Source organism: Mytilus californianus, unplaced genomic scaffold (assembly GCF_021869535.1).
Source record: "Mytilus californianus isolate M0D057914Y unplaced genomic scaffold, xbMytCali1.0.p SCAF_10, whole genome shotgun sequence".
In the NCBI taxonomy this organism is placed as follows: domain Eukaryota; kingdom Metazoa; phylum Mollusca; class Bivalvia; order Mytilida; family Mytilidae; genus Mytilus; species Mytilus californianus.
This window is the reverse complement of record NW_026262582.1, coordinates 43297382-43308411: the sequence shown is the minus strand read 5'-3', so window position 1 is coordinate 43308411 and position 11030 is coordinate 43297382. Positions and strand designations below refer to the sequence as shown.

General features: G+C 32.1%; 1 long non-coding RNA gene across 1 annotated transcript; it reads left to right on the top strand.

Annotated features, from left to right (window-relative positions):
* The first annotated feature begins 256 nt into the window (after positions 1-256).
* LOC127719088 (uncharacterized) lies at positions 257-7093 on the top strand. Its single transcript, XR_007990160.1, has 3 exons — positions 257-354; positions 1276-1440; positions 6722-7093. It is a non-coding gene; the product is annotated as an uncharacterized LOC127719088 (long non-coding RNA).
* Positions 7094-11030: the final 3937 nt, after the last annotated feature.

Sequence of the window (11030 nt, the reverse complement as noted above, 5' to 3'; positions counted from 1 at the left end):
TTGGCCTCTTTTTTTGTAAAATTGCATCAGAAAAAGGTGGAATAACTTTAAGACCTATATCGGGTAAGACCAAAACAAATCTAAAGTATATACCAAATTCTCAATCAATATCGATTCAGAGCATTACTCCATTAGGTACGATTCGTTGATTTAAATCAGTATATAAAATAATATCGGGGACGTTGATTTGTACAAAGCTACAATAGAAATATAGTGTTGTTTATATTTACACTAACATGACTAATGTATCTTATTAGACAGTCCAAAGAAGATATGATGGAACTGTTGATTTCTATAGGTTCTGGGATGATTACAAAACCGGATTCGGGAACATTGCTGGAGAGCATTGGCTTGGTAAGTTAATACAAGCAAAAACATTTTGTCATACAAGTCGGTCTAAGGTAGCTATTTAGTCATGTTTAACACACCATTTTCTTCGGAAAATACCTGTACTTAGTTGGGAATATGACAGTTGTTTACCATTTGTTCCGTTGGTTAATATAGTCTGAAATTTGATTTTGTCATTTTGTATGGACTTCTTCCTTTTTAAATTTACCTTGGAGTTCGAAATTTTTGTTGATACATTTTTCCTATCTTATAAGACGTATAGCCTTGCATCTAGTTAACCGTTACAGAATTGTTTTACTTTTTTTATTTTGATATTTGATATGTTAAATGAAACTTAAATAAATGTATTTCAAAACAAGTAAATAAAAGACACTTCGAAATAAAACAAAATTAAGCCATTGTTATGCTGACGTATGTTTTATTAGCATTTGATTGAATAACAAATAAAAATATGTCTTTACACTTTGTAAAGTGCAATTGAAAAAATAAATTAAGTTATAGTGTAAGTTAATTATTCGACTTTATTTATTGTTTTCTGGGTAAAACATGTCATTCGGGTCATTATATATGTAATCCGAAGTGCGCGGACAACATGAGCTAATATACAATAATCAAGGGTATGTAGTTAAGCCAAACTAATAACGTCACATGCATAACTTTAAAACACTGAAGAATCATTTATAAAAATCTCATACAACGTGGTTAGGATTTGATAAATAAACATATTTTGTAACTAGGAAATGACAATGGTGAATACTGGAAAAGACTTGTCCTACCTTTATAACAAGCGTTTTGAAGAAAAATGAATTAACACGATAAAATAATTCTCGACTGGAGTTTTATGCAATTTGAAGGTAAGTTCAGTTTAACAAATATTTTTACTTGCAAATATGCAAATATTCTACTCGTAATTATTAATGTTTACAGGGAATGATAATCTACATTTCATACTTCGACAAAGATCCTACCAAGTCCGATTTGACCTTGAAGATTTTGCAGAGAATACATCTTATGCTGTATACAGTACAATGTATGTTGGTGATGAGAGTGCTAACTATAAACTCAATCTGACCGGTTACTATGGAACAGCAGGTAATCATTATGTAAACAAATAATTAGCGCAAGATCGAGGCGCCTAGTTTAACTAGTTATCTCTTAACAATTGGTTATGGGTACCGCATAACAAAGAAATGCCGCTCTTGTATCACCCAGCTCATAGTTCATTTTTGACTAGATATACAATGTATATTGTACTTAAATTTGCCATTCTGTCAGTCTAGATTGACCTTAGATGGTAATAATTGTTCCGAAAAAGATATTTAAGTTTAAAGAGGGCAAACATTTTTATGAAATTAGGTTCCCAAAGTGTTGGGGCTAAGCGTACATGGTTAAAGTTATTTTAGAAACACGTGTAGTGAACAAAATCTCAGATTGATATCTTTTATCGTTTATATTGCGATCAGATCAATAAAATATTTTGAAACGTATGCCGATTTCCATAAATCAGTTAACCTTCTTAACAAATATTCGGAATATGGTATTAAATACACCTCTAACTGAAATCACATATTATATTCGGTCGCTATTTTTTTTTCAAATAGACTGAGAGCCAAGATATTATTTTGTGTTTCAATATATTGGTCAATTCAGAAGTGTTTGCATCTTTTTTTTAATTCTTGCCAAGATATAGCGGCAGGTTTGCTTTTGCAAAATATTACGATTTATATTCTAAAGTTTGATAGCACTATTTGTATAAAACATTTCCTGAAATCATAATTATCAATTTTGCATATTTGTCCATTTTTTTTGTTTCAAAAAATGATGTAGAATATGACAAGGGGACATCAAAAACTCATTAGTCGAAGAGAAACTGACAACAATAAGGGCAAAAAACAAACGACGTATCACATACCGACGGGTACGTTCCAGAGTTCATAACCACAATTCTGTTCTCTTTTCCTCGAATGCAATGTCACCGAATGAGACTAATCACCGAGTTTGTACATACATGAGCAACACGGTGGTTGCCAAATTTCATGCAGGATCTGCTTATCCTTCCAGAGCAGCTGATATCACCCCGATTTCTGGTGGGGTTCGTGTTGCTTAGGCTATAGTTTCGTTGTTGTGTTTAGCAGATTGTTTTTTTTTTCCTATCAGTCATTTTTTTGCTTTTTGTCATGGCGTTGTTAGTTCTTCGACTTGTGAGTTTGAATGTTCTTTCGGTATCTTCCACCTCTCCACAGACGAAGAAAAAACAAAGAAGTCCACAAAACATTTCATAGAAAACTTTAGACTGAGCAACACTAATCCCACCAAAAACTAGGGGTGATCTAAAGATCTTGCTTTACTTGTGACACCTGTCGTGCTTCTCGTGGCAAGTACAAATTTGGTGATAAATCTCATTCTTTAAATAATCTCACTTTCGAAATGATAAGTTCACGCAGTAATTTCTGTGCTTACGGCAACAAATGCATAGTTGTGAAACATAACTGCATGCCAAGTTCACCTTAGACTGTTAACATTCTTTAGTTTAGGATTTTTCCCTTTAATGATTTCAAAAATTTATAGTTCTGGCTTTCCGAAATGTTCATCCAAAGTGTACATGTTGCGTTTTTTCCTGAACACATAAGGGGTATCGCTTCGTTTCGCTAAGTCAATTGGTTTTCTGTAGTCTTTTGTACACTGATGTATGCCTTTTCGTCGCTTTTGTTTTAATGTCATGGTATTGTCAGATTTTCTTTGACGTTTGACCTCGATATTTTTCTAATTGTCCCTTTGTTGATAACTTCTGGCTCTTGTTATCAATATGTAATAATGGGAAGACATAAAATCCATTTTTTTGGGGAATGTCTTTTTCTTGTTCTTGCATTGATCTCCCAATGTTAATGTCCATTAATTTTAAATAGTTGATTCAGCACTTTCAACAAGAAACCAAATGATACAGAAGCCAAAATCTATAGGTAACCATACGGCCCTCAACAATGAGCAAAACCCATACCGCATAGTCATACATGTATGTTTTGTTTGGTGTAGATTGAGTGTCTTACGCCATCTTGGATTGTTGTTTTTTTTTAACAAAACATCTTTGAAAGATCAAAATGTTTTTAACATTGCCATATAAGCATATGACTCGGATATCCTTATTTTTATAAAGGAATGTGTAGGGAATTTAACTATTTTATTTTGTAGTACGAAATTGAGTCCAGTGACCTTTGGACAAAATTATATGGAATTTATCGATTAGATTTCAACCGATGATCTACCTTTAACAAAACGCATAAGTCGTTTGCATAAAATTACTTATATCTTCACTTAACTAAGGAACGCCTAATCGAAACTTTTTTTTTAGTAATCTAAACTTTAATCACATGAGGAGTCGGTAAATTTGGAATCTTATATCAAATAATCCAGCTTAGGAATGGCATATGTTAGTAAAATCTTAACTAAAAAAAAAACATTAAGCAATCATCTTTATGGGAGGAGGCATGCCTTTTTTTTTTAAGACAATATATTTTGAAACTATAACAAAACAGGTTAAAGATTTGTTTTTTTTTTTGTCAATATTTCATTATAAATTTTGATTCGAAATAAAAATGTTTTCATCACTTCCATTTTTCAACAATTAAAAAAGGGGTAGAATGAATTTTCCATGAATTCATTTTTCATCAGGAATATGTCAAAAGTCTGGTCAAGGTCTCCTTACGAATATTTTCGTTTACAGCAATATAGCACTGAATATTTAAGGATTTAGGAAAAAATAATTGAATACGGTAAGCGTTAAAGTATGTTATATAGACTCAAATTTTAGTATGTCTTAAAACCTTTCTGGTTTTGTCCCAAGTAGTGAAACTCATTCAGTGGGCATTTGTACCCTACTTCTTTAGAATTAAACTATTTAATTGAAAGCCCATGCCCCAACCCTGGAAAACAGGATTGTGCATGCATAAAGATTGCAATCGATTCCTTCATACATTTTGTACAAGCAATCGATACCAGGCTATGTATTTGAACAATATAACGTTCAATTGTATTTTTTATAAGCATGCACGAACAAAGGTATCTAACGAAAGATAAAAAGCATGAATCCCATGCGTGTAAAATAGTGAGCACTTTTCGGAATACACATAAGTGAGATTTAGACATAAGGGTAAGATGTAATTATGTAACTAGCATCTGTAATCTCTGATTTTGTTGATTATACATATTTTTTAGAAAATTAAAATGGTCGTTAATATTTAGCAATAAACAAACCAAATATTAATATTTTCTAACATGTTTTATTCCTATGTACTTATTAATTCATTATTACTATATAACATAGCTGGAATAGCTATGACAATTTGAAAATGTCAGGTCTTTTAGGGAGGGGGGCAGTTTTCCAAAGAAGGGGTTCAACTTTTCATGGCTAAGTAAAAAAAAACAAAAAATATTTTCTAACATGTTTTATCCCTACCAAATACTTATAAATGCATTAGTAACTATATAGCATAGCTGGGATAACCATGACATTTTAAAACTCTGAGGTCTTTAGGGGCGGGGGGTCAGTCTCCCATGCTAGGGAGTTCAATTTTCCGTGGCTGAGAATTTTTTTTTTTTTTCTAACATGTTTTATCATACCAAGTACTTATTAAGACTTTATCACTATATAACATAGCTGGAATAGCTATGTAATTTGAAAATCTGAGTGCTATAGGGGGAGGGGTTTCAGTTTTATAACATATCTGGTATAAGCTATGACAATTTTAAAAACTGAATTATATTGGGGGGGGGGGGGGGGGGTTCAGTTTTCCATCGTAGGGGTTTCAATTTTTCATGGCTGAGTAAAAATGTTTTACTAACATGTTTTATCCCTACCAAATATTTATCAATGTAATATTTATCAATGTATTATAACTATATAACATAGCTGGAATAGCTATAAAAATTTGAAAATCTGAGGTCTATATGGGGAGGGGGGTCAGTTTTCCATAGGTTTTATCTATTGTCCAAACTTAAGGGTACCTCCATAGAGGTAGGAGTTTCCTTAATTAAATGTTACTTGGAAAAATCTTAACTTAAGAATGGTTGCTCCTCTTTTTCAAAATAAAAGATTTTGAAAGACTGTTATAAATTGATAATATAATAAACGGAACTTAAAAAGCGAAAAAGATGAAAGGTCCGTGTCCTTGTTTTTGAGATATATTGAACTGGAATGATTCATTCTAGATTTTTCATATATTTTACATTGAAACCTTTTTTTTCTTAAAAAAACTATGAAAAAATTACAAAGATTTTATAAGATTTTGGCATTTTAAACTATATGTGATGAAATTATAAAACGAAAAGAAGGAGTTAGTGGGCAAATTTGTTTTGGCACTACATTGATAAAACTAGAGGATTATGAATATCTGACAAAAAGTCAAAAACAAGATTAGCTTTATCATGAAGTATATGCATATGGATTCTGCTTTTGTAACATATACATTTCTGTCAGTCTCATCTAAAGCAATCCTTAGAGCAACGTCAGGGGGAAAATTTCGATAAAAGTTTTGAATGTTGAATTTTGAAATCAAATGTTGAATGTTTAAAAATGAATGTTGAATGTTTAAAAATGAATGTTGAATGTTTAAAAATGAATGTTGAATGTTTAAAGTGTAAAAACGAATGTTGAATGTTCATAACGAATGTTGAATATTGAAATCGAACGTTGAAAGTTGAATGTTATAAATCGAATGTTGTTAATTGAATGTTGAAATCGAATATGGAATTATAAACATTGAAAAAATGTGTTGACTGTTAAATGGTGACTAATGAACCAACTTGCCAACCGTCTTCAACGTTTGTAATAAATTTGCATTTTCAAATATTGAGGCGTCGAGAATCACTGGAGAGACATTATTTGTCGAAATGCACATCTGGTTCTATAAAATTGGTACTTTTTGTGTTATTACGTTGACATTTGTTTTGAAAAAAAAGCACAATCTCTGTGCCTAATGACCGCCATTTCTGCTCAAAATGGTCACTCAATGTACTAAAGAGAGGAAATTAAAAGCTGAAATATAGGCAAGGTATCCAGCAGTCGTCAGACGCGAGATAACATGTAAATTACTAAACGTGTTTTTAAAGTAATAAAATGTTGACATTACCGTGACAGATAAGTCTAAAATCAGTAACAATTCTGTACCGACATAATAGTAAATAAACACACATGACACACTTTTAATTGGAAATACTATTATTTTTTTCAAAAACAAAGTTACATTTTTTTAATTTAAACTGGTTTCCGTCACTAAGATCATACATGTATTCATCTTGTCCAAAACATTTCCGGTTCATTGACCGATGTTCAACATTACGCTTAATATTGTTGTGTAATGTCTATCATGCTTTACAGGTGATGGAATGGTGTCCTTTAATGAATTCAGATCATCATTGAATGGTATGATGTTTAGTACTCGTGACAGGGACAACGATATAAGTACAGAATTGAATTGTGCTGTCACAAAGAAGAGTGGCTGGTGGCACGGTGAGTGTACTGCTGCCAACATCAACGGTGGTGTATACTCAAAACAATATTCAGATCCGTTAGTTCATTGGAGGACATGGATATACATTGGGCTAAAAAAGACAACTATGATGATTTAACCACAACAATAATGATGATCAAACCAAAGCCTGAATAAACACAACTTCCAATAGAATGATGTGACCCATACAATGTGTAGGTGTCTCAACTCACTAGTAGCATGATTTGTCGGTCATAAATCTTGAAGTACCAATATAAAAGTCTGATCTGCAATTTTACTAATTGTGTGCTTTTTTCCAAAACGTTGACAATTTGACTTGGGGTAGACTCACAGGGAGGGTGCATGAATTATGCATAGCAGGAGACGCTTATCCTTTCGACCCATTCGATCTCGCACATTTGGGATTTATGCGATTCCCTCTGTTTTTATTTTAATATTTTTGTTTTTGGTTCAAATACGACTAGACTGTTTATGGCTTCTTTACACTTAATCCGTTTCAAATGATCATGAACTGCTGATATTTTTATCTTGGAAAACATTATTTATTGATTGGTTGTAATTGGATAAAGTGGCTTTCAGTAACTTCAAATGCTCTTAGATCGGTTCTGTGTGTCATTTCTCTTTCTGTCAGTTGTTTTCTGTGATTTAGGCCGATCTGATGAGATTTGTTATGTTATTCTGCTACACCACTGTACAAGATAAGAGGCGAGTTCAGCGCTTCCAAACATGTTTAATACCGTTAGAATCTTTATTTGCGTACCCCAAGTCAGAAACCTATCTATCGATGGTTTTGTGCTGTCTGCCATATTTATTTTTCGCTTATTGTTTAAGCATAGAACAGGACATTGCTTTTCTTGTTTCATTTTTTAATATTTTGTCATGCCTGTGTGTGTTTTAGATTATTATACGGTATATGTGTTTGTTGAGGTCTTACAGTAACTTATAGCTGCTTTAACACCCTTGTTCTTTGGTTTCAGATAAACAGTTGTGTCTTTTTTATATAAAGTTGTATCTGTAATAGTACGTTCAGGCCAACAAAAAAATACGAGTCACGAAAAACTAGAATATCAAAATATTTATGATTTTGATACCAGAACATTAACCCTTAGAGTGCCACGGATTTTTTTTGTTACAATACCGTTGAGTGCCATGGGATAGGCCCTTGATTTGAAATTTGAATAAAAACGTCATAAAAGAAGCGTAACAATGCACAACGTCATGCAATTGTTTCCGTCTGGAAACAGTTCTGTTTCGCGTCAGTTAGATTTCTTTAGGTAATAGGTACGTCAATGGTCAATCTAAAGGATGTTTATGACATTTTGCAGGCAAATTGATCAAAGAGGGTCTAGATTGGGTCCCTCATTTACTTCATACATTTTCTGTATTTTTTTTTTAGGCCATTTTTCTCTATTCTTTCCTTTTTTGCCCATTATTCTCCAATCTGTAAACCCCCTCCCAGTCTCTCATCTAATAGAAGTTATTATTCAAAAAGTATGCAAGTATATTTAAACTTTTAGAGATAAAGGAATCAAAAAATTCTATAAAAAGAAGAACAAATATATATATATTAGAATGCACGTAAATATGGAAAACACTATTGAATAATTTATTTCTAAATTGACTTTTCTTAAAAACGTGTACTGCGAATTTTCTTTTTAAAATTTTATTTCAATGTCACTAAAATTTCCGTTATATGAATTTACAGAGGGCTACCGAATTCATTTTTGTTGTACGCATCCGCAAATTTACATGTTTTATCTAAAAACATGAGTTTGCCACAGCGTTTTCACTTTCTCTTTGAACTTATAAGTTTTGACTGTCCCTTTGGTATCTTCTGCATCTTTTTTTAAGTCAAAGTTGCTGAACTTTTTTTTTTTGAGATATTTACATGTTGTCTATACTTTGGTACCTCAGGTTTCCGGATATTTAATCTGCTAAACATATCGAAAAGTAAACAGGTACATATATTATTTTCGGATACTGATTGGTGTTTGCATGTTGCCTCCGACCTTGTGCATCTAATCAACATTTTATCTTGATGAATAAAATATTTACCTCTCGACATAATCAAGTAGTTAATCCATAATTTCACAAAAGTTTGTACAGTGGGTAGTCTTTTAATCATTTTCATTTAATGTTTAATTTTGCCGAATTTTTTGTCCGTTTTTTTTTAAATTTTATTTTTAAACGCTGGATGCCAATATTAAATTAGATTGACCGTTTCAATATTATGATAATTTTTTTTCAGTTTGAGCAAAAACCATTGCAGTCACAGTCGTCATTATTTTTGTTTGTCCCTCACGGTTGTCACACGTTTTTTCCAGTGTTTTGCAATAAGTATTCGTCATCTGCAATCGTTTGCGAAATATTTCAAATGATAACACATGAAAAGAAAAAAAAAATTGAACCCTGGTACAATGTATGCTTATATTTTAACAACCTATCAACCTAAGTATGAGTTGAAAAAAAGAATTGTTTGAAGTGTATTTGTTTGTTTGGTCATAACTTTGTCTTCTTTTGATTTTTTTGTTTTTGTTTTGTTTTATCCTGATTTTATCCTGTATATTTATATGTTTTTTTACAATTCAATTTGGTTGAACTATATAGGAAATTTCCTGACAAAAATAATATTTGTGTTTATATCATAGAAGAGGAAAAACGCTTCTTACAAATACAACCAAATAAACAAATAAACAATTTGGTTTCTATTGGTACCAAGTTGATTAAATTCCAGACAGAATTGGCCTCCCCCCCCCCCCCCCCCCCCCCCTCCTTTTTTTTAAAATTCGTTGTTTTTATAGAAAAAAAAAATGACAAAAACTGTAGGTGACGAATATTCATTGCATAGCACTGTAAACACTATCGGGGCATGATTTCGCTTCAATTTATCTTTGTGCTACTTTGTCTGTAAGTAAGTTTGTTTATGTGTTTAGCTGATGAGAGTATAACTTCATATGCAAATCAGTACGAGTATTTTTTTTAAAGTTACTAATGTTTATTTGAGTATTCCTCAACAAAATATAAACACTACATAACTGAACATAAAGAGTTTGATATACATGTACCAAGCTAACAGGTGCTCATGCTTGCCAAAAGGTGAAGTAACAGAGAAATTCTTCCAACATTTTTGTCAGTTTGTCGCTCAAATATTTTCGTCAACTCTAAAGAGAACAGTGAATAAAAAAAACTATTGACGACGAGTTTATATCTAGCATTCTTATTGGTCCCTCTGGTTGATATTGGATTGTGGTTCTTCTTCATCTTCTGGTGGCAAAACCCTAAATATTATGGAGTTGGAATAGAGTATGACGCCGGCCATCTCCCAAATCCCGCACTCTAGCATTATGACGTATTGTTTATTGTTACGTAACGTTAAAACTCCGTTGGCTTTTGGGCCTCACTCGTGGCACTCAAAGGTAGTATTTTTGAATAGGCCGGATAGGCCGTATGGCAGAGAAAAGATTAAGGTTTAGGAATTCGTATATAAATAAACATGCACTGATTTGATCAATTGGTTTTTTTTTATCATTATTTTTTTTTAAATGAGTGCTGAACTATTTGGTGAAGTTCATTTTACTAAGCTTTTGCTTATTGTATTGATTAATTTCAGTTGTGACATGTCGTTTAATGGAAATTTCTGAAGATTTCTATACAGTTGGAAAGCAAGTCCTTGGAAACGTCCGTTGTCAAGCTCTATCAGCAACAATAGCAGGGGGAATTAATTAGGTGGCGCTACAGTCGTCGGTGACGTCAAAAAGTCCGCGAAATAAATCGGCTAAAAAGTCGACGTTTAAACTATTTTTCCAACTTGTCAGGCTTTTATTATAATTGATTTTTAAAGTTTGTAGATTTTGTGAACAATATATTTTCAATACGACATTGAAACATTGTCGAAAATAACTTTTATTTGCTATAACTTTATCTTGTCCATTCTAAAAATTATCAGCCATCTTTTGTGTTCGCCAAAAACATCAAATTTATATAACTTGACGTTTGCGTATCCAAATACGGAATAGAACGTTAAAAATCTGAAATGAAACCGGGTAAACTATTTCAAATTTCTACACTATTATGAAGCCATCATTTTTTACTCTTATACAACAATTATAGTGACCACCAGTTATGTCAATTTGTAGCTGGTTTTGACTGATTTTCTAGTTCAAAACAGTGAATGTT